This window comes from Macaca mulatta, chromosome 17 (assembly GCF_049350105.2).
Source record: "Macaca mulatta isolate MMU2019108-1 chromosome 17, T2T-MMU8v2.0, whole genome shotgun sequence".
In the NCBI taxonomy this organism is placed as follows: domain Eukaryota; kingdom Metazoa; phylum Chordata; class Mammalia; order Primates; family Cercopithecidae; genus Macaca; species Macaca mulatta.
The window spans coordinates 29,166,111-29,189,917 of NC_133422.1; the positions used below are offsets into that span (position 1 = coordinate 29,166,111).

General features: G+C 41.9%; 1 protein-coding gene across 1 annotated transcript in view; it reads left to right on the plus strand.

Annotated features, from left to right (window-relative positions):
* The first annotated feature begins 73 nt into the window (after positions 1–73).
* TRIM13 (tripartite motif containing 13) overlaps positions 74–23,807 on the plus strand; it is a 76,816-nt gene continuing 53,082 nt past the window's right edge. The window contains exon 1 of the mRNA XM_015121093.3: positions 74–128. The gene's annotated coding sequence lies outside the window, so the exon portion shown is untranslated. The remainder of the gene's footprint in view (positions 129–23,807) is intronic.

Consider the following 23,807-nt stretch of genomic DNA (forward strand, 5'->3'; position numbering starts at 1 on the left):
GCTAGTGGCGCGCGGAGGCGAGGCAGGGGGCGTGGCGTGGCCGGCCTGAGGCTGTGGGACGCCGTGCGCCTGCGCACCAGCTGGTTCTTCCTCTTGGGCTGTTTCGCGCACGCCCTCAGCGCTGACAGGTGAGTGGGGCTGTCTGTCCCTCAGTACTCTCAGGGGTTTTCCAGTGCAGAATTTTTAAAACGCAGCACCCCTTGGTCCCGGTCTCGACATTATTTCTATGGACGGATTGACAGAAGCGAATCAGTTTGGGGGAAGGGGAGCTAATGGAAATGACTTCCGAGGTTTCCCTCCGCGGGCCCAGGTTGAGCAGGCTTTGCCACCATGGAGAGCCCCCGTCTCCCTGCCGTGGCTGGTTTCCCTCACATCCTAAATAGACTCACGAGGGCCCCAGGAGTAATGCGTGTTAGTGACTGCACTGTGGATGTGCACCGGGGCTCACGCGGGCCCTAATGCATTTTCGGTGCGGAGACGCGCTCTACCTGGCTGGGCAGTCCGGGGCGCGCGGGAGGCCCCTGGGAGCACGCCACTGGGGCGGGGTCGGAGGCGATTCGTGACCTGCCTCTTCCAAGCTCCCCCTGTCTGGTGCACTGAGGGTTCCGAGGAATGTGACGGGAACCCTGGAGGCTGCGGGAAGCCTGCTGGGTCCCGAGGGAAGCCTTCGGCTCCTACCGTCCGCTCCTTCGTGCTTCCACACAGGAGGCCGTCACCTGTCATCTCCTTCCCCACTTAGATCATTCTTCTGTAGTAGATTTTACATCTTCAGGCCGGGTGCGGTGGCTCATGCCTGTAATCCCAGCACTTGGGAGACCGAGGTGGGCGGATCACCTGAGGTCAGGAGTTCGAGACCAGGATGGCAAACAGGGTGAAACCCCGTCTCTACTAAAAATACAAAAATTAGCCGGGTGCGGTGGTGCACACCTGTAATCCCAGCCACTCAGGAGGTTGTGGCACGAGAATCACTTAAACCCGGGAGGCGGAGGTTACAGTGAGCCTAGATCGCGCCACTGCGCTCCAGCCTGGGCAATAGAGACTCTGTCTCCAAAAAAAAAAAAAAAAAAAAAAAAAAAAAGTAAGATACCACTTGGCGTCCGGAAATGTCTGGGACGACCTTTAGAATCCACCTAGCTCAAACCTCTGTTCCCAGATCAGTTTCATCCTGAAGGCTTCCCTAGAGATGGATCATCAAGTCCTGGGAAACTGGACATAAAACGCCCACTACTTAAATAATGAGTTCCCATACATAACTTTCAGTGACCCGAGTTACAAATGTTTTTTAAAGAGGATTTCTACCTATGCAATGAAGGGAATTTTTCAGGTTCCTGGTTCTGTTTACTGTATACAAATAGTGCTTTCATTACAATACTAAGGGAAAGTTTTGTACGTTGAAATTGTTACCGTAGAATTAATAACCAAGGTGATTATTAAACTGATTGAGGGTTGGTCCTTTCCCCCGTTGCGTATACAGTACGTTCTTGGTAATCATTTCACATGAGAAATTCTCTTTTACGGAAACCTTTATCCTTATGCTGGGAATTAAGTGCTTTGATTTTCCCGCCCCCCGCTCCCCAGCAACGGGAAGTGCTGGGGGCGGGGCGGGGGGTGAGAATTTGAACAGAATGTTGGAGAGACAAAATTTTTCTACCGTTCATATATATATATTGTTGAATTATTTCAAGATTTCAAGGTCAGTATTGTCCCCATTTTATAGGTGAAGAAATAGGCCTAGAGGTACTAAACTTTACAACTTCAGATGAGCAGGAGGTAAACAGGATTCAAGGCTTACCAGTCTGATTCCTGTTAAAAGAAAAACTTCAGCTGAACTAAATTTAAAGGAGTTAAACTGAGCAATGAACGACTGGGCAGCCCCCAGAATCACAGCAGATTCAGGGAGACTCCAGGAATGCCTCGTGGTCAGAACAAATTTTTAGACAAAAAGAGGGAAGTGACGTACAGAAATTGGCAGTGAGGTACAGAAACAGCTGCATTGGTTACAGGTGGGTGTTTGCCTTATTTGAACACAGTTTGAACAATCAGCAGCGTATGACTGGTTGAAGTATGGCCGCTGGGATTGGCCAAGACTCAGCTATTGTTACAGGTGCATACCCCTAAATTAGGTTTTCAAGCTTGTCTGCCTATTAACCTAGGTTACAGTTCATACACAAGGACTCAAATACAGAATTACAGAATCCTTCTCAGGCCATATTTATTTTGCTTTAATACTGCTTCTCAAATTCTTTCTAACTCTTATAATTAATGCTATAATCCTCTTGAACAAACTCTCAATTCAAAATGCAGATTTGCCCTTTTTTGTGTGTTTCATTTATCTCCACATTGGATATAAGCTGCCATAATGCATGTATAGACAATAAAATATAATAAAAATTAGTTGTTATAAAAGTTTTGTTCAGAAATATTATTAAAAGAAGTACATGTATTATATATGTAATAAACATTTAGGCCATTCAGGTCAGTCACATCTTCAGTAAAAAGCCAGACGCTAAATGGCCGTGAATTGGACATTACTGTAGAGAAGCAGAAGGGCCATAGTCTTTCCTGGCTGGAAAAGTAATTTGCTGGGGCGCTGCCCGGTGCACTTTGCCCCCATCCTAGCATCTCTAGTGTGCTCAGCAGAATGAAGTTAGCAAAACTGGTTAGCTCCCAAAACAGACTTCCCTGTCTTGGCAGATTAACGCCATCCATGAGCTCACTTTTCCTTCTGATATCTGGGATTCTAATACCCATTCATTATTACTTTCAAAGGAATTATCCTCTTTTTGAAAAGCACAACGTTAAAGATGTTTTGACACTCTTTCACAGCTATCGCTTTAAATAACAATCACAAATAAAGCCAAAAATAGTTTCTGAAGGTCATTTATCTAAGTCAAAAGCAGTAAGAATGACTACTTCAAAAAAAGAGTCTGTCTGCTTCCAAGATATGCCAGGAACTCGAGAACTGAGAACAATAATGTAAAACAATCTTGTAAAGCAAGAGTAATCTAACGTTAGAGTTGAGATTAACGTTATGCTTAAGATTTTCTTTAATGTTTTTTTATGCCAGCTGGACGTCTTCTGTTAGTGAATTTCCCATTCTGTACTGGGTCATATGAAATGAGTTCTTAAAAACTCATTAATCAGTTATTAAACAAAATATTTTTCCTTAGACTAATCCAAACCACATTTGTGATCTTTTAAAAATCAGAAACATTAACAAAAACTCATTTTTCTAAAAACTGACATATTTCTGGAGCCTTAGCCAATTAATTACTATAATTTTGAGTAATAGTAATTGACATTTATGTAGTGCTTATTATTGCCAGGCACTGTTCTAAGTGTTTTTTAAAATAAACTAATTTAGTCTTTGTAACAGCCATGTGAGGGAAAAACTGTCCTCCACTTTACAGATGAGGAAGCTGAAGAAAAAATAAGAAATACACTCAAAAGTTGCACAGTCAATGAAAGATGAAGCTAAATTCAAACAGACATTCTGGCTCTAGGGACTGTGTTCTTAACCACTCTGCAAACTGCCTCCTAGGGTGTTACATTTAAAAATACGTTCCTAGGTCTGGGGTGGTGCCTCACGCCTGTAATCCCAGCACTTTGGGAGGCCGAGGCAGGTGGATTGCCTGAGCTCAGGAGTTCGAAACCAGCCTGGGCAACATGGTGAAACCCTGTCTCTACTAAAAACACAAAAAAATTAGCCGGGTGTGGTGGTGTGCGCCTGTAATCCCAGCTACTTGGGAGACTGAGGCAGGAGAATCACTTGAACCTAGAGGCGGAGGTTGCAGTGAACGGAGATTGTGCCATTGCACTCCAGCCTGGGCAACTGAGAGAGACTCCGTCTCAAAATAATAATAATAATAATAAATAAATAAATGTACATTCCTAATTTGTATTCGTCTCCTTCTATCCCCTTACCTCAGAGATTGACATTTAAATTTACTTGGCATGAATTGTGCTCATTTAATCTGGATTTCTGAATTATAAGTTACATTACCTAGATTGAATAATCAAAAATAAATAAGAAAAATAATGTGAACCTTGTAACTGCAACAGACTGCCATTAGTTGGTTCTGTTAGCGGTGCCTTTGAATATTAATATTTTTCAGGTTTGTCCTTAACAGGCTATCTGTACTGGAAAAAAAGGATATTTAGTACTTTTTTTTTTTTCTTTTTCTGTTTTTGAGACAGGGTCTCACTCTGTTGCCCAGGCTGGAGTGCAATGGCACCACCACGCCTGGCTAATTTTTTGTGTTTTTTTATAGAGATGGGGTTTCACCATGTTGCCCAGGCTGGTCTTGAACTTCTAGGCTCAAGGGATCCATCCACCTTGGCCTCCTGAAGTGCTGTTTTTAAAGTACAGTAGGGGCCAAAGAGCAAGAAGTCACCATCTCCAGATTATAAAGTAAAAAAGCACTCGACATTTGCAGAAAGGACGAGACAGAAGAAAAAAACACTTCTGGGTATATATAATATCTGCAAAAAAACAAAATTATAAATATTTTGTTGAAATTGTGACTAAAATATTTCTAGTAACAAGGAAGGTCACATGGATTATTAAAATGTACCCAACATTACTAGTTTGGGATAGATACAATGTCATTTAGTCTCTATAATTTTATTTTTGTGAATGTAAAAATATTTGTAAAGTTTTTCAAGAGGCTCCACCTATAGTGACAATCCCTTCAAACCTATTTTCTCAATAATGGCCCTGCAGATGAATATCCCAGACCCAGGGACTGTCAGAAACCTGGCTTTTGTGTTGAGAAGGAACTGCTATACTTCTGTTAAAGCAAGCGTGTCTATGGTTGTAGATATGGTGCCGGATAGAATTAGTGTAGTTCTGGGGACAACTGCTAGGCCACTATGCTTTATAGATTCTGTAACCTGAGTCGTAGGGAAGGTGGGACTACTTAAAATTGTTGGTGAAAGTTTATGAAACTCTGGATTGTTTGAAAAATGCTCAAAAAAAAAAAAAAAAAAAAAAAACCCAAAAAAACAAAAACCAACCCTGTGAGAGTTGGGTACAATAGTACATGTGTGTAGTCCCAGGTACTTGTGAGGTGGGAGAATCACTTGAGCCCAAGGGTCCAAAGCTGTAGTGTGCTGTGATGGCATCTGTGAATAGCCACTGCACTCCAGCCTAGGCAGCGCAGCAAGATCCCATTTGTAAAACAGGAACAAAAACGTGAAATAACTTTGAAATACCAAGAGTTAGTGAGAAGAAGCTCCAGGGATATGTTTATGGCCAAGAGAACTTTAGTGTAGCAGAATAGATTTGCAAAGAATTGAGTATAATTAAAATACTTGTTTTCTTATTTTTAGCTATTCCAAACTTTTAACCAAATCCTTTTCTTTTTTTCTTTTTTTTTGAGACGGAGTCTCGCTGTGGCCCAGGCTGGTGTGCAGTGGCGCAATCTCCACTCACTGCAAGCTCTGCCTCCTGGGTTCACGCCATTCTCCTTCCTCCTCCGGAGTAGCTGAGACTACAGGCGCCCACCATCATGCCTGGCTAATTTTTTTCTATTTTTAGTAGAGACCACGTTTCACCGTGTTAGCCAGGATGATCTCCATCTCCTGACCTCGTGATCCAACCGCTTCGGCCTCCCAAAGTGCCGGGATTATAGGCATGAGCCACCGCGCTCGGCCCAAATGCCTTAAGAATTATTTTACATCCCTTCTTAAGAAGGTAAACTTCCTGTTTGTAGATATCATGTCTTACATCTAATGCAGATATCAGTCTACATAAAACATTTAATACATTCTTAAAAAAAAAATATGTGAAGCCTTGGAAAGGAAGGGAGAAGTTAGGAAGATACTTTAATTTTTCCAGTTTCTTAGGAAAAAAAGGAAAATTCCATTTTATATGTTCTTAATTCACTGATGTCTGCTATATAGTGAGCACTCGGTAGATATTTATAAAAACGATAAATTAATGAAGCCCCCCAAATAAGTAAATTTTTTTTTTTTTTTGAGATGGAGTCTTGCTGTGTCGCCAGGCTAGAGTGCAGAGGCACAATCTCGGCTGTCTGCAACCTCCACCTCCCAGGTTCAAGTGATTCTCCTGCCTCAGACTCCTGAGTAGCTGGGACTACAGGTGCATGCCACCACGCCCAGCTAATTTTTGTATTTTTAGTAGACACGGGGTTTCACCATATTGGCCAGGATGGTCTCGATCTCTTGACCCCGTGATCCACGTGCCTCGGCCTCCCAAAGTGCTGGGATTACAGGCATGAACCAACACATGCGGCCAAGTAAATACATTCTAATTACACCTCATTTAATCTACAACCCAGAAAGTAGTATGTAAACTGAATTCTTAGAAAAACACTTCCACATTAAATGCACTAGGGCAGGTTGCTATATAAAGGATTTCTATAAACAATTTTTTTTTTAAGAGATGGGGTCTCACTCTTGTCACCCAGGTTGGAGTGTAGTGGTACAGTCATAGCTCACTGCAATTTTGAACTCCCAGACTCAAGCTGTCCTCCTGCCTCAGCCTCCCAAGTAGCTGGGACCAAGGTGCCTGCCACCACACCTGGCTAATTTTTTTTTTTTTTTTTTTTTTTTTTGAGACGGAGTCTTGCTCTGCCACCCAGGCTGGAGTGCAGTGGCCGGATCTCAGCTCACTGCAAGCTCCGCCTCCCGGGTTCACGCCATTCTCCTGCCTCAGCCTCCCGAGTAGCTGGGACTACAGGCGCCCGCCACCTCGCCTGGCTAGTTTTTTGTAGTTTTTAGTAGAGACGGGGTTTCACAGTGTCAGCCAGGATGGTCTCGATCTCCTGACCTCGTGATCCGCCTGTCTCGGCCTCCCAAAGTGCTGGGATTACAGGCTTGAGCCACCGCGCCCGGCCAACCTGGCTAATTTTTTAAATTTTTTTGTAGAGATGGGGGGATCTCATTTTGTTGCCTAGGCTGGTCTTTAACTCCTGGCCTCAAGTGATCCTCCCGCCTCAGCCTCCCAAAATGCTGGGATTACAGGCATGAGCCACTGTGCCCAGCCACAGATTTAAAAAAAATAACAGTTTTATTGAGATATAATTCACATATCATAGAATTCAACATTTTAAAGTATATGTTTAATGATTAGAATGAACCATTGGTTTATAGAATATCACTGAGTTGTACAATTGTCATCATCCCCAAAAATAAACTTCATATTATTAGCAGCTACTTTCCATTCCTCCCTACTCCAGCCCCTGAAAACCACTAAATGACTTTCTGACTCTATGGGTTTACCTAGTCTGAACATTTCATATAAATGGAATCATACAGTATATAGTCTTTTTCATTATCTAGCTTCTTGCACTTAATATGATGTTTTCAGGGTTCATCCATGTTATAGTATCTATTCCTTCCTAATACTTTATTCCTTTTTATGGTTAAATAATATTCCACCATATGGATATACCATATTTTGTTCATCCATATATTTATTGATGGACACTTGGGTTGTTGCTGCTATTTGGCAATTATGAGTAATGCTGCAAGGTTTTTGAGTGAACATATGTTTTAAATTCTCTTCATTGTATATCTAGAAGCAAAATTGCTGGATCAAATAATGACTGTATTGTTTGAAGAACTGACAAACTGCTTTTCAAAGTGGCTGTGCCATTTTACAGTCCCACTAGCAATGTACAAGAGTCCTAATTTCTCTACATTCTTGCCAGTACTTGTTATCATCTGTCTTTTTTATTTTAGCCATCCTGGTAGGTATGAAGTATTATCTCATTGTTGTTTTGATTTGCATTTCCCTCTTGACACATAATGCTGAGCATGTTTTCCTGTGCTTAGTGGCGATTTGTGTATCTTTTTTGGAGCAATACCTATTCAGATCCTTTGTCTATTTTTAAATTGGGATATTGTTATTGTTGTTGTTCTTGAGTTGTAACAGTCTTGATATATTCTAGATATAAGCCACTTATCAGATAATTTGCAAATATTTTCTCCCATTCCATGAGGTGTCTTTTTACTTTCTTACCTTTGAAGCACAAAAATTAATTTTGACGGAGATTTATTTATCTATTTTTTTTGTCACCTGTGCTTTGGTACTTGTGATGGTTAGTTTTATGTGCCAACTTAACTGGGTTAAGGGATGCCCCAATAGCTGGTAAACATTATTTCTGGGTATTTCTGTGAGGGTGTTTAAATGAAAGATCAGCATTTAAATCAGTCGACTGGGCCAGGCATGGTGGCTCACATCTGTAATCCCACACTTTGGGAGGCTTAGGCAGGTGGATCACTTGAGGCCAGGAGTGCAAGACCATCCTGGCCAACATGGCGAGACCCTGTCTCTATTAAAAATACAAAAAAATTAGCTGGATGTGGTGGTGGATGCCTGTAATCCCAGCACTTTGGGAGGCTGAGGCAGATGGATCACTTGAAGCCAGGAGTTCAAGACCAGCCTGGCCAACATGGCGAAACCATGTATCTACTAAAAATACAAAAAAATTAGCTGGACGTAGTGGTGCATGCCTGTAATCCCAGCTACTCAGGAGGCTGAGGCAGGAGAATCACTTGAACCTGGGAGGCGGAGTTTGCAGTGAGGCGAGATCATGCCACTGCCCTCCAGCCTGGGTGACATAGTGAGACTCTGTCTCAAAAAAAAAAAAAAAAAAAAATCAGTAAACTGAGAAAGTTTATGTGCCCTCACCCATGTGAGCAGGCATTATTCAATACATCGAGGGCTCAAATAGAACAAAAAGGTGAAGGAAGAGCAAATTCCTTTTCCCCCTTCTGGTATACCATCATCTTCCCTCAGACATCAGTGCTCCTGGCTTGGGCCTTTGACCTTGGAGACTTACACTAGCACGCTCCCCCTCCTCAGGGCTCAGGCCTTGGGCCTTGGATTGGAAGCCACACCAGTGACTTCCCTGGTACTCAGGTTTTCAGACTAGAATTGAATCACACAACCAGCTTTCCTAGGTCTCCAGATTGCGCACCGCATATTGTGGGACTTCTCAGTCTTCATAATTGAGTGAGCCAATTCCCATAATAAATCTCCTCTTATATGTCTGTATGTATATTTTACTGGTTTTTTTCTTTGGAGAACCTCAACTAATCAGTGTTATATCTAAGAAACCATTGTTTAATCCAAGATCAGAAAGATTTACTCCTCTGTTTTCTTCTAAGAGTTACATGCTTTTAGTTCTTACAGTTAAGTCTTTGGTACATTTTGAGTTAATTTTTGTATATGGTGTGAAGAAGTTCAACTTCATTCTTTTGCACATAGATGTCCAATCGTCTCTGCACCAGTTGTTGAAAGGACTATTCTTTTCTCTGTTCAATTGTTTTGTCACCCTTGTTGAAAATTGTAATACAAGACTTTTTATAACTTGAATTAACTAAGATTTTGACTACAAAGAATAATCATGCTTAGTTTAATATTTGTAAATAGGGATAGTCAGAAATCATACCAAGATTTTGAATATACCTGTATGGAATATTTATGATTGAAAATACTGCTGGGAGTTTTTCTATTGACTATTCATTTTACAGTTACTTTTGTAAAAGTCAGTAGTAAAGCTGGCCAGGCATGGTGGCTCATGCCTATAATCCCAGCACTTTGGGAGGCTGAGGTGGGTAGATCACAAGGTCAGGAGATCGAGACCATCCTGGCCAACATAGTCAAACCCCATCTCTATGAAATACACAAAAAATTAGCCGGGCGTGGTGGCACACCCTTGTAGTCCCAGCTACTTGGGAGGCTGAGGCAGGAGAATGGTGTGAACCCAGGAGGCGGAGGTTGCAGTGAGCCGAGATGGTGCCACTGCACTCCAGCCTGGGTGACAGAGCGAGACTCCTTCTCAAAGAAAAAAAAAAATTGTTCTATGACCTCAAAATCTTTTTTTTTTTTTTTTTTTTTAGTATGTTATTTGTTTTAAGGATTCCTACAGAGTTAGCTAACATGGACCATGTTCATTTCAAATGTATAAATCACCCACTTCAGTATTTTAAGTTTATAAAAATCTTTAAATGTGTAAATCAAAAATAAAATTCTAAGGCCCCTTCTTCCCCCCGCTGTCTGAATGGACTCCCTCTTCTCAGCCAGAACACTCCAAAGTTAGCCTGAAAAACTGGTTCAGGCCATGATGGGAAGAGGGGAATCAGACATGCCTCATTATGCCCTTCTCCCTTTTGGAATTCAGGAAAAGCTGACCAGCATTAACATCAACACAGACCTTAAGTCTGATAAGAAACATTTACAATCTATTCTGAAATCTGTAACCTGGAGGCTTCATCTGCATGATAAAACGTTGGTCTCCACAACCTCTTATGTAACCCAGAGTGTCCTTTCTATTCATAGTAATTCTTGCAACCAATTGCCAATCAGAAAATTTTTTAATCTACATGTAACTGGACCCACCACCCTTCAAGATGTCCTGCCTTTCTGGACTGAACCAGTGTATATCTTAAATGTATTTGATTGATGTCTCATGTCTCCCCAAAATGTATAAAACCAAACTGTGCACATATCTTGGGCACATATCAGGACCTCCTGAGGCTGTGTGATGGGTGCGTCCTTAACTCTGGCAATTTTGAGATGGAGTCTCACTCTGTTGCCCAGACTGGAGTGCGGTGGCATGACCTCGGCTCACTGCATCCTCCGCCTCCTGGGTTCAAGCGATTCTCCTGCCTCAGCCTCCTGAGTGGCTGGGACTACAGGCATGCACCACCACACCTGACCAATTTTTGTATTTTTAGTAGACACCGGGTTTTGCCATGTTGGCCAGGTTGGTTGCGAACTCCTGATCTCAAGTGATCTGCCCACCTTGGCCTCCCAAAGTGTGGGATTACAGGTGTAAGTTGGCCTGCAAAATAAATTTTCTAAAATGATAGAGTCCTAGCCAGAGCAATCAGACAAGAGAAAGAAATAAAGGGCATCCAAATTGGTAAAGAGGAAGTGAAACTATCACTGTTTGCTGATGACTGTATACCTAGAAAACCCTAAAGACTTATCCAAAACGCTCCTTCAGCAAAGTTTCAGGATACAAAATTAATGTACACAAATCAGTAGCTGTACACCAATAGCGACCAAGCTGAGAATCAAATCAAGAACTCAACCCCTTTTATAATAGCTGCAAAAAAATCACATACTTAGGAATATACTTAACTAAAGAGGTGAAAGACCTCTACAAGGAAAACTACAAAACACTGCTGATAGAAATCATAGATGACACAGACAAATGGAAACACATCCCATGCTCATGGATGGGTGGAATATTGTGAAAATGACCATACTACCAAAAGCAATCTACAAATTCAATGCAATTCTCATCAATACCATCATCCTTCTTCACAGAACTAGAAAAAGCCATCCTAAAATGAGTATGGAACCAAAAAAGAGCCTGCATAGGCAAAGCAAGACTAAGCAAAAAGAACAAACTGGAGGTATCACATTACCTGACTTCAAACTATACTATAAGGCCATAGTCACCAAAAACAAGATGGTACTGGTATAAAAACAGGCACATAGGCTGGGTGTGGTGGCTCACACCTGTAATCCCAGCACTTTGGGAGGCCGAGGTGAGCAGATCACCTAGGTCAGGAGTTCGAGACCAGTCTGGCCAACATGGCGAAACCCCATCTCTACTAAAAATATAAAAAATTAGCTAGGTGTGGTGGCACATGCCTATAATCCCAGCTACTCAGGAGGCTGAGACAGGAGAATTGCTTGAACCCAGGAGGCAGTGATTGCAGTGAGCCAAGATCACACCACTGCACTCCAGCCTGGGCAACAGAGCAAGACTCTGTCTAAAAAAAAAAAAAAAACAAAAAACAGGCACAAGACCAATGGAACAGAATAGAGAACCTAGAAACAAAGCCAAATATTTACAGCCAACTGACCTTTGGCAAAGCAAACAAAAACATAAAGTGGGGAAAGGACACCCTATTGAACAAATGGTGCTGGGTTAATTGGCAAGTCACATGTAGAAGAATGAAACTAGATCCTCATCTCTCGCCTTATAAAAAAGTCAACTCAAGATGGATGAAAGATGTAAATCTAAGACCTGAAACCATAAAAATTCTAGAAGAGAATATCAGAAAAACCCTTGTAGACATTGACTTAGGCAAAGACTTCATGACCAAGAAACCAAAAGCAAATGCAACAAAAACAAAGATAAATAGATGGAACTTAAACTAAAAAGCTTCTGTACAACAAAAATAATTAGAAGAATAAATGGACAACCCACAGAATGGGAGATAATTTTCACAATCTATACATTCAACAAAGGACTAATATCCAGAATCTACAAGGAACTCAAATCAGCAAGAAAATAAACAAACAGTCCCATCAAAAAGATGGATGTGGTAAAAAGGGAACACTTTTACACTGTTGGTGGGAATGTAAACTAGTACAGCCACTGTGGAAAACAGTGTGGCGATTCCTTACAGAACTTAAAGTAGATCTACCATTTGATCCAGCAGCCCCACTCCTGGGTATCTACCTAGAGGAAATTAAGTCATTACAAGAAAAAGACACTTGCACATGCCTGTTTATAGCAACACAATTCACAATTGCAAAAATATGGAACCAGCCCAAATGCCCATCGATCAACAATTGGATAAAGAAAATGTATATATATGCACCATAGAATATTACTTGGCCATAAAAGGGAATGAAATAATGGCATTTATGGCAACCTGGATGGAACTGGAGACCATTATTCTAAGTGAAATAACTGAAAACTGGAAAACCAAACATTGTATGTTTTCACTCATAGGTGGGAGCTAAGCTATGAGGACACAAAGACATAAAAAATGATAGAATGGACTTCGGGAACTCCGGGGAAAGGGTGGGAGAGGGGTGAGAGATAAAAGGCTACACACATTGGGTACAGTGTACAATGCTCAGGTGATGGGTGAAATTTAAAAATCTTGAAGAAAAAGGTTATTTTAAAATAATGTAAATTTGCTAATTAATTCCATGATAATATCCTTCACTTTAATGAGATCATTCTCATTTTCTGGTACTTAAAAAAGAGCTCATTTAACTTTTCAATATATTGAAAAGGTATGTCATATAATTTTACAATATTTTAACTTCAAGTGTTTAATTTTTCATTGAACCAAAAAATTCTACAATACTGTCAAATAGTGAACAAAGTCTTTTAAAATAACTTCCTTTGACAAGCTTAGAGAAGGCATTCAAATTTCAAATTGTTTTTCGTTATCATTGCACAGTTTTTAAATCTATTATTCATAGATTTATTTTTTTTCTTATTTAAAAATTGGGATAAGGCCGGGTGCGGTGGCTCATGCCTGTAATCCCAGCACTTTGGGAGGCCGGGGAGGGTAGATCACGAGGTCAGGAGATTGAGACTATCCTGGCCAACATGGTGAAACCTTGTCTCTACTAAAATATAAAATATTAGCTGGGTGTGGTGGCAGGCATCTGTAATTCCAGCTACTCAGAAGGCTAAGGCAGGGGAATTGCTTGAACCAGAGAGGTGGAGATTGCAGTGAGCCAAGATCATGCCACTGCACTCCAGCCTGGCAACAGAATGAGACTCTGTCTTAAAAAAAAAAAAAAAAATCAGGGTTAAAAAATATAATTATTCATAACTGTTAGGCAGAATAATGGCCCCCAAAGATCTCCACATCTTAAACCTCAGAACCTGTGAATATTTGGCAAAAGGGACTTTGCAGATATGATTAAGTCAAGGATCTTGAGATGGGGAGATTATCTCAGATTATTCCTGGTGAGCCCAATATAATCAATCACAAGGGTCCTTATAAGAGGGAGGCAGGATGATCAGATATATAATGATGGAAGCAGGGGTTGGAGTGTGGTGGAACAAGGAATGTGGACAGCCTCTAGAACAAGTTGTCCAACCTGTGGCCCGCAGACTGCATGTGGCCCAGGATGGCTTTGAATGTGGCCCAACACAAATTTGTAAACTTTCTTAAAACATTATTATTATTATTTTTTTTTTTTGAGACAGAGTTTCACTCTTATTGCCCAGGCTGGAGTGCAATGGTGTGATCTTGGCTCACTGCAGCCTCTGCCTCCCAGGTTCAAGCGATTCTCCTTCCTCAGCCTCCCAAGTAGCTGGTAGTACAGGCATGAGCCATCACACCTGGCTAATTTTGTATTTTTAGTAGAGATGGGGTTTCACCATTTTGAACAGGCTGGTCTCAAACTCCTGACCTCAGGTGATCTACCTCAGCTGGGCATGATAACTCATTCCTGTAATCCCAACACTTTGGGTGGGAGGCCAAGGTGGGTGGATCACTTGGGGTTAGGAGTTCCCGACCAGACTGGGCAACATTGTGAAACCCCGTCTCTACTAAAAATACAAAAATTAGCTGGGCATGGTGGTGCATGCCTGTAGTCCCAGCTACCTGGGAGGCTGAGGCAGGAGAATTGCTTGAACCTGGGAGGTGGAGGCTGCAGTGAGCTGAGATTGTGCCATTGCACTCCAGCCTGGTCAACAGAGCGAGACTCCATCTCAAAAAGAAAGTAAAGAGATGGCTACCCCATAGCCCTCAGCTAACCCCTGAGGGCTGCTGGTTGCCCATTTTTATGGTTATTTCTTGATTATATGTTAAACAAGGGATGGATTATTCATGCCTCCCCTTTTTAGACCATATAGGGTAACTTCTTGACATTGCCATGGCATTTGTAAACTGTCATGGTGCTGGTGGGAGTGCAGCAGTGAGGATGACCAAAGGTCACTGTTGTTGCCATCTTGGTCTTGGTGGGTTTTAGCTGGCTTCTTTACTGCAACCTGTTTTATCAGCAAGGCCTTTATGACCTGTATCTTATGCCGACTCCTATCTCATTCTGTGACTTAGAATGCCTGTCTGGGAATGTAGTCCAGTAGGTTTCAGCCTCATTTTACCCAGCCCCTATTCAAGATGGAGTTGCTCTGGTTCAAATGCCTTTGACACAGCCTCTCAGACCCACTTTAGACTTCTAAACTCTAGAACTATAATATGAGAAAACTGTTGTTTTTTTGTTTTGTTTTTACATTTACTGGTTTATTATAAAGGATATTACAAAAAATATACATATGAAGAGACAGGTAGGGCAAGGTATGCGGGAAGGGGTGCGGAGCTTCTGTGGATGCACCTCCCTCGATGCGCCACCCTCCAGAAACCTGCAGCTATCCAGAAACTCACTGAACCTTGTCCTCTTGAGTTGTTATGGAAGCTTCATGATGTCAGCATTCCTTCCCCCAGGGTATAGGGTGGTACCTTCTCATGAGAATGTCTTAAGATCTATAATCAGACAGGCTGGGGAACATTAGATCTATAATCAGATAGGCTGGGGAACATTAGAAGGAGGGTGGGAGGTCAGAGGCCTGGCCCTGAGTCTTAACCCACCACATATATATAAATAAATAAATATATATATATATATATATATTTTTTTTTTTTTTTTGAGACAGAGTCCTACTTTGTTGCCCAAACTGGAGTGTAGTGGCACAGTCTTGACTCACTGCAACCTCCATCTCCAGGGTTCAAGCAATTCTCCTGCCTCAGCCTCCCAAGCAACTGGGATTACAGGAGCGTGCCACCACGCCCAGCTAATTTTGTATTTTTAGTAGAGATGGGGTTTATCCATGTTGGCCAGGCTGGTCTCGAACTCCTGACCTCAAGTGATCCACCCACCTCGGCCTCCCAAAGTGCTGGGATTACAGGTGTGATCCACCGTGCCCAGCCCTAACCCACCCAATATTCTAACAAAAAACTGTAACAAGCGCTATGGCAGTTGGAGCCAGGAACTGTGGACAAAAACCAACATATAGCGTAACACCACATGCCATCCTCTGGTTTTCAACCATGGATCCTTTACATAAAATATATATGTTTTATTAATGATTATGTATATATACATACACAGTCATTAGTAATTAATCCAGTCCATTATACTGTTTGAATGACTCTCATGATGAGGCCACTCGGATTTACAGGTTTCCTCTCAATCTTGTCAGGTTCCAAAAGCAGAAGTGGCCTCGGTAAATACAGTTGCACCTTTTCAGTCATCTGGAATAATTGAGCTAAGAGACAATGTCATCTCTTGCTCTGAGACTCTTTTGACTTGTTAATGTGATATTGAATTTTCCTCAGTTAATAACTCATTTATTTATTTGAGAGAGGGTCTGGCTGTGTCACACAGGCTGGAGTGCAGTGGCATGATCTCTGCTTACTATAGCTTCAACCTCCTAGGCTCAAGTTATCTTCCCACCTCAGTCTCCTGAATAGCTGGGACCACAGGTATGCACCACCATGCCTGGCTACTTTTTGTTTTTTCTGCAGAGATAAGGTCTTCCTATGTTGCCCAGGCTGGTCTTAAACTCCTAGGCTCAAGCAGTCCTCCTGCCTTAATCTCCCAAGGTTTCAGGATTAGAGGCATGAGCCAATGTGCCAGCTTAATTTATTTATTTACTCTCAGCTATTATTTTTCCTTCTCTCCACTAATACCCAAACCTTTTCACCTTTGGAAGGGACATTAGAATCACCACTATGCTGGTCTAGATTGCAGGTAGCAATACAAGTCCAGCAAGTATCTCCTCCTCAATTCAAGTCTAGCAGGTATCTCACTCCCATTCAGATAGGGTAAGGTTACATAGGTACAGAACTAGTGAGCTCTTTTCACCACCAGGCAATATAGCTGCATTCACTGTTAGCCCCAATTTTGCTAGATGGGGTGAAGGCATAATCCACTCCCATCATGCCCTTAGAAATTTTGACATAGGTTTAAAAACATAGTTTTTTTTGCCTACAACTCTTTCTTGCTGTTCTAGCACTTGTAGTTGCAGCTGTGGCCCTGGGACCACTACATCAGGTAGGGGAGAGAAAAAAAAATTTTTTTTTTTTTTGAGACAGAGTCTTGCTCTGTCACCCAGGCTGGAGTGCAGTGGCACCATCTCGGCTCACTGCAAGCTCTGCCTCCTGGGTTCACGCCATTCTCCTGCCTCACCCTCCCAAGTAGCTGGGACTACAGGTGCCCGCCACTATACCCGGCTAATTTTTTGTATTTTTAGTAGAGACGGGGTTTCACCAGGTTAGCCAGGATGGTCTCGATCTCCTGACTTCATGATCTGCCTGCCTTGGCCTCCCAAAGTGCTGGGATTACAGGCGTGAGCCACCACGTCCAGCCGAGAAAAATTATTTTTGAGGTCATTTTGGAAAGAAAGAAAAATATATCATCATTTTACCAGTCTACTCCTTTCTTGATGAGAACTGCATAGTCATCTCAGTATTCTCCCCACTCCCTTTTCCCAGATCAACCAGAAAAACAGAGAAAAAACCTACCAGGAGCACTCTAGTTTCACTCATGTTGAGTATAAGCCAGGTTTTCATGCTTTTATCGATACCCCGGTTTTAGACAACCAATATTTTAATTGCCCATTCTACTTATCTATCAAACTATTACTCTAAGGAGGATATCTCTCTGCCCATTTTTGGACATTATGGGCTGTACAGTGTGTTCCTTTGTCTGAAGAAATGGTCAGCCATCCAAATCCTTGAAATATATATATATATATATTTTAATGGCACTCTGAACACTTTCATCTTCCATTGGATAAGCAAAGCCTTTGCTAGAGTCAGTGTCTATTCCTTTCAAGAATTCCTATTCCATTTGTAGTCCCCCAAGGCTGCCAGCATCAGTCTCACTTGCCAGCTATGTTCAAGGCCTTCCCACCAGGAAATCTTTCCCATAGCCAATTTCTCTCTGTCTTACTGAGAAAAAACAGTTCTTCCTAGCATTTTGTGCCTTGGAATTGCCATCCATATACCAAGCAGCTCTTGTTTGGTCAGTTGAGAGCTGTTTATCTGGCACTGTAGAATCCAGCAGTTTCTCACACAGTCCCAGAGTCAGTCCTAGGAGAGAAGAAATTCCCTGCATTCCTTGAGTAGCATGATCCTCTATAAACCATTTCCATTGTGTCATGGAACTCTTCTGGGCACTGCCATCCCCATTAGAATGTTTCTCTGACGTCATCTGAGTCAGCATGCCTATCTCAGGTACAGAGGGATGGCTTTAGTAAACGTTTCATTGCAAGTCAGTAAATGCCCTTCAAGTGGAAATTCTCTAGTCCAAAGTCCCAGTAGTTGTTGCTGGGAGGTGCCCACAGGCTTTTGCCATAAGCTCCAGGAAATGCTCCATAGAGGGTGATCAAGTGGAGAATTTGTCCCTACCAGCACTGTAGCTTCTACTCTGCATTGTGTGGGCCTGGGCAGTCTCCCTGGTTCCGACTTAGCATGTCCAATTAATATTGCTTGAAGGGCAGATTTAAATGCCTTCTCTTTTACAGTACCAGGTAGGGAAAACAGTCCCCCACACAGAGACAATGTTCATTCCCATGATACAATCAGATAAAAAATGCAACTACTTCACATGAAGTGTGTTCAAATATACCGACTTTTATGGTCCTATCAACCCGTACATTTTTCTGTTTTAGTTTCAGGAACTTTTCTTCTCTACCCCCAGACCATTTACCCTCTCTTGTGTAAAAGTCTTTGGGTACCCAGCCAAGGGTTGACCCAAAGAACCCTGGTCCTCTTGTTAATCTTTAAAATCTTGGTTAGTCTGCTCGACTATTGCCCCAGGCAAATTCAGATCAGATTTTTCATTGTAACCTCTGCCTGTTAGCTTTTTAAATTTCTCCAAACTGGGAGAAATACAGCAAATTGGTTTGGGGCCCTTTAATGTTGGAGGACCAAAAGGGGCTGGCTCCCTTTGGTTCACCCAACCTTCAGGGTAGTGTTACGTTAAGACCTTTGTTTTAACTCTATCAATTTCCTTTTTGTTGTTATTGTTATCTTTTGCAGATGGGGGTCTCACTATGTTGCCCAGGCTAGTCTTGAACTCCTAGGCTCAAACAATCCTCCTACCTCAGCCTCCCAAAGTGCTGGGATTACAGGTGTGAGCCACCATGTGCAGCCAACCCCATCAATTTCCATTTTATTCATTCCATTTATTAATAACCATCTAAAGATTCCTACCCTGCTGGGACCAGTCCCCTCTTGCCGCCGCCTCTTCCTCCTCCTCCTCCCCATTCCCCTCCCCCTCCTCCTCCTTCCCCCTTCCTCCTCCTCCTCTTTTCTTGCTGCTGCTTCTGCATCTGCTTCTGCTGCTGCTGCTTCTGCTTCTTGCTGCTGCTGCTGCTGCTGCTTCTGCTTCTACTTCTTCTTCCTCCTCTTCTTCTTTCTTCTCCTTCTTCTCATTTCTTCTTTCTTCTCCTTTTCCCTCCTCCTCCTTCCTTCTTCTTTCTTCTTTCCTCTCCTCCCTCTCCTTCTCCTCTTCCCCTCCCTCCCTTCTTCCCTCCCTGCTTCCCTCCTTCCCTCCTTCCCTCCTTCCCTTCTTTCCCTTCCTTCCCTTCCTTCCCGTCCTTCCTTCTTTCTTTTTTTTTTTTTTCTGAGATGGAGTCTCGCTGTGTCACCTAGGCTGGAGTATAGCGGCATGATCATGGCTCACTGTAGCATTGACCTTCTGGGTTCAAGTGATCCTCTCACTTCAGTCTCCTGAGTAGCTGGGACCACAGGTTTCTTGTAGTGTCCAGGAACCATCTCTTCATGTTCTTTATTGTCAGTGTGTCATTGACAGTATCAATGTATCATTCCTGTTTAGTTTCATGTTTCATGTGAGAAACAAGTAGCATTCTGTTATTACTCACATGCCACCATGGTTCTTCATAATCTTAATGTATTGAAGCAACATAGATCTTCTTGCCCTGCATTTATTTAATGCCGATTGCATGAAAACTCATTAGGCTACTTCCTTCATCATGCTGCCCAAGAATACTAGCTTCTAATGACTCTTTCACAGGTTATGGTACTGCAATCATGACCACAAACACAGGGTTCACCCAGATTATGCAGAAAAAAATGAAAAATATTTTGTTTTCTTGTCATGCTAAATTTATTGTTTGGGAATTTTTTCAAGAGAAGATCAGGTCTTCTCTTGAACTCTTTAGACTGTAACCTTTATATTCCTAGAACGTTCCTATTTGACCACATCCCTACCTTTCACATACCACCACTGGTAGGGAGGATTGGTGAGAGGCTCTCCTCTTTACACAAGGAATGTCCATTATTTGGCTAGCAAAGCTTAAGATCAACCAGGGAGATCATGATGTCACCAAGTTAATAGGAAGCAGGAAAGGATACTCATTAAAAGGGCTGACTGACATTGCAGAGGTATGGTCTCAAAAGCCTTTAAGGGAGATAGGCACTGCCACTCCGGAAGGATTGCCTGGCATGAGGTACAGAGCCTATGTGTTGTAGGGTGACTGCCCTGAGTGCCAGTGACATGAGGTACCTGGGGTGCTGTAGGATACACAGATCCACACATGTGGCTCAAGCTCAAGGGTTGATAGTGAACCACAGGTAGCCCAGAGCCAAGGGCTATTAAAAATCAGCATGTCATCACCATTTGACAACCCAATCTTGCACAATCTCTGGAAAGAAATACTATGCCAACAGGAGCAATTCACTTTCCAGGTCTCCTTTTTGGATTCCAGCTCTGATTTTTGTGTCTTCTCAGGGCATCTGGTCCATCCCAAGTATGGGATAGAGAGTTGTAGAATACCCCAAAGGGAAAAAGCAGAAACTAGGACACACACAGGTCCCAGTGTGAGATGGGGGCATCTCACCTGGATGGCTCTGATAGCCCTTGTCAGTCCCAGGGATCAGAGGGAGACTCAGAAAATTGTGAGGAAGATACCCCAAAATGCAGGGCCCCCTGGAACAAGGAACCCAGGGAAGAGTGCCCTGCTGCCTAGATTGAAGGGCTGAAGTAATTTTAGGGCAACAAAGTTGATGATAGAAAGTTCTCTATTACTGAAGAATTCTAGTGGTTAAAGGAACTAATGAAATACTGGATCATTAATAAATGTTAAAACTTTAACCTGAATAAGCCTAGTATCACTAAAAGTGGAAAACCTGACATTATGTCTCCTAATGTGATGCAATAAGAAAACAGCACCACTTGCAAAGTATTCCTGCCTTAAAAGCTGAACCTGAATCTGATGAAATTTCTCAATTTATTTTTTAGTCTATAAAAAATATGGGGTAAAGAACAAGTTAAATAACTCTGTTAGAGTGCAATCAGCTAAATAGAGAATGTGGGACTGTCAAGAGCTGTGCAAGGCCTGGGATTTTTGCCTCACTTATAAGCTAACAAATTAGCCTGTTTTGGTTTCATGGACGCTGGCAGGAGACAGAAGATTCCTGAGTCAGAGACAAAGGATTTTACTGTCCACAGCAAAAGTAGTATTCAGAACTTCATATTTGTTTGTGTCAGTCTCCATGCCCCACAGGTCTTATTGGAAGTGATACAAAGGGCTCATGATGGATGCCTTAGAATGTAGTTGGTCGCATTACAGTAAAGAAACACTGAGTTTGGGGTATTCATTGTTTTTAAGGCAAGTGGAAGCCAGCCCGCTCTTTTGGGGAGATATTACCCCATCCTTCAGGTTTGCTTGTGCAAACACTCTCCTGAGAAATAGCCCTGGTAAAGAAGGGTCAGGGCTTTGCATTCCTCGTATGCCCAGCAAGAACATACAGGGATACTCAAGGCCAATGACAGATTGCCTGTTGGAAAAATACACCGCTTAGCCCAATATGTTCTTGGCCAAACTTGAGTTTTTACATGAGCATGCCACTCCATCAGCCACTCTGATTAATATGACCAGAGAAGTTGGGAGCAAAATAATTTCATTTGTCTCTCCTAGCAGTTTTATAGTTTCAGGTCTTATGTTCGGGCCTTTAACACATTTTGAGTTAATTTTTGTACATGGTGTAAAGTCATTTTTTAAATTTGCACATGAAAAATCAGTTTTCCCAACATCATTTGTTGAAGAGACTAGTCTTTCCCCCATTTTGTGGCCTTGGCACCCTTGTCAAATATCATTTGACAGTATATGTGAGGGCTTATTTCTGGGCTCGCTCTTCTGTTCCATTGGTCTGTGTGTCTGTCTTTATGTCAATATAATACTATTTTGATTACTGTAGCTTTGTGATATGTTTCAAAATAGGAAGTATGAGACCTCCAGCTTTGTTTCTCTTCCTAAATTTTTTTTGGCTATATGGGGTTCTTTGAGATTTTATATGCATTTTAGGGTTTTTAAATTTTTTCTGCAAAAAAAAAAAGCCATTGGAATTTTGATAGGAATTGCATTTCATTTATAGATCATTTTGGGTAGTATTGTTATTTTAACAATATTAAGCCTTCCAATCCATGAACATGGGATATCTTTCCATTTATTTGTATGTTCTTTAATTTTTTAAAGTGATGTTTTGTAGCAGTGATACAAGAAACAGGAGGGATGAATTAATGATATTTTACTATTACAAGATACACTACCCATGATGTAGTACAGTGTTATTTGAAAGTATACTTGCATTAATTATAAATGTATACTGCAAACTCTAGGGCAACCACTAAAGAAAGTAAAAAAAGAAGTATAAGTGACATGCCAGGAAGGAAGAGAACATGGAATTGTATAAAGTGCTCAATTAAAACCATAAAAGGCAGAAAAACAGTGGAAAACAGAAACAGGAATAAAAAACAAGGGCAACAAATAGACAGCAGTAACAAACATGATACATTAATCCAATTATATCTATAATGACTGCAAATGTTAATGATCTAAATTTCACTAAGACAAAGATTGAGAAGATCTAAAAACAAGACCTAACTATATGTTGTCTACAAGAAACACATTTTATCCCAGGCACAGTGGCTCATGCCTGTAATCTCAACACTTTGGGAGGCCAAGTGGGTGGATTATGAGGTCAGGAGTTTGAGACCAGCCTGACCAACATGGTGAAACCCCATCTCTACTAAAAATACAAAAATTATCCAGGCATGGTGGTGTGTACCTGTAATCCCAGCTATTCAGAAGGCTGAGGCAGGAGAATTGCATGAATCTGGGAGGCGGAGGCTGCAGTGAGCCAAGATCATGCCATTGCACTCCAGCCTGGGCAAAAGAGCGAGACTCCTTCTCAAAAAAAAAAGTGGGGGGAAAGAAAGGAACACATTTGAAATATAGGGACATATATAGATTAAAAGTAAATGGATGAAGAAAGATATATCATGCCAATACTAATTAAGAGAAAGTGGAAGTAGCTATATTAATTTCAGGCAGAGCAAACTTCACAGCAAGGACAGTTATCAGGGATAAGGAAGGAAATTACATAATGAAACAGCATTCAATACCCCAAGAAGACATAATTTTTTTTTTTTTTTTTTTGAGATGGAGTTTGTCTCTGTCACCCAGGCTGGAGTACAGTGGTACAATGGCACAATCTCGGCTCACTGCAACCTCTGCTTCCCGGTTCAAGCAATTCTCCTGTATCAGCCTCCTGAGTAGCTGGGATTACAGGCACCCACCACCACACCCGGCTAATTTTTTGTAGTTTTTAGTAGAGATTGGGTTTCACCATGTTGGCCAGGCTGGTCTCGAACTCCTGACATTGGGTGGTCTCCCTGCCTCAGCCTCCCAAAGGGCTGGGATTACAGGCATGAGCCACTCCACCCGACTGACATAATAATTCTTAATGTGTATTCACCTAACAACAGGGCATCCAAATATGTAAGGGAAAAACTGATAGAACTGCAAGAAGAACTGGGTGAATCTACTATTATAGTTGGAGACTTTAACACTCCTGTATCAGAAATGGACACTGTCAGCAGGCAGCAAACCAGTAAGGACACTATCAATCAACTGTATATAATTGACATCTATAGAATATTTCATCCAGCAGCACGCAGCAGATTACAGTTCTTCTCAGGATCACATGGAGCATTCACCAAGATAGATCACATTCTGGGCCATAAAACA